Consider the following 1,120-nt stretch of genomic DNA (forward strand, 5'->3'; position numbering starts at 1 on the left):
TTCCTGTGCTTTCTCAATATTTATCCCTGCCCCTGTGTTGCAGACATTGCTTTGAGCCATGTTTCTTCTGCAGTTTGTTTCCTACAGAGAAAAACCCGCAAATATTACTGATTCCCACCCCGTTTCAAATCTTGGTGGATACTCAGTGGATACACTGCCTCATGTGTACAAATTTATATCTTCCTTCTTCTTTTTTTAATGTTAGTTTTATAAATCCTCTGGAAAAAAAAAACCCCAAACCAGCCAAAGCACCCCAACAAAAAAAAAAAAAAAAACGAACCAAAAAACCCCACCCCAAAATATTGAGAGTAAGAAATTTTTTGAAGCAAAAAAGAAATCTCAACACATAGTTCTGAGGCTTGAGATCAGTCATACTCACAAGTTCACAAGAATAAAACTTCAGGATTGGGTCATTTATGTGTGTTAAAAAAGGCTGCCAAGTATTTTCTGTTAGAGAAAGAGCTGATTGTACAAGGTCAGCAAAGGTCTGAATGAGAGCAGTCTGTATCATCCAGGCATATCTAGGTTTGGGACTTCATCTGTCTTGCAATGAATGGAGCAGAAATGATTTTGCTTGAAGCTCCAGAGACCCCTAAGGTTTGTGTAAGTTTTAAAATTTGAGCTCTGGATTTATCTGCTCCCATTTGAAAAGACACCTGAATTTACATATTTAATCTGACTTCTTTCAGCTCTTAAAAAAAAATTTAAAAAAGGGTTTGAAATGAAATCAAATATAACATTAAAAAAAATCTTCTGGGTTGTTTCTGATTTTGCTCTGTCCTATTTGCTAGATAAGCACTTAAATCCTGATGGGGTTGACTCATAAGATAAAGTTGTAATATGTTATCTTGTATATCACTCTGATTATCCATCATGAGATGGAATGTCACACCTGCCAAAGTGTTAAACATAAAATATTTTTCTATGGCATCTTTCATCACAAAGCTCTCCATGAAGCACTGAAATGGTGCTCTAAACTTCCAGATGATGGGGACAATTACTGCTGGGTGAGTCATGTTTCCAGAGATGATTAAGGATTTGGGATTTGGACCCAGAAGCCTGTTCCTTCTCTTATGTTGTTCCCTGCAGCGAGGAAAATTTCTCATGTGTTGCAGGGAAC

Source organism: Aphelocoma coerulescens, chromosome 2, assembly GCF_041296385.1.
Source record: "Aphelocoma coerulescens isolate FSJ_1873_10779 chromosome 2, UR_Acoe_1.0, whole genome shotgun sequence".
In the NCBI taxonomy this organism is placed as follows: Eukaryota; Metazoa; Chordata; class Aves; order Passeriformes; family Corvidae; genus Aphelocoma; species Aphelocoma coerulescens.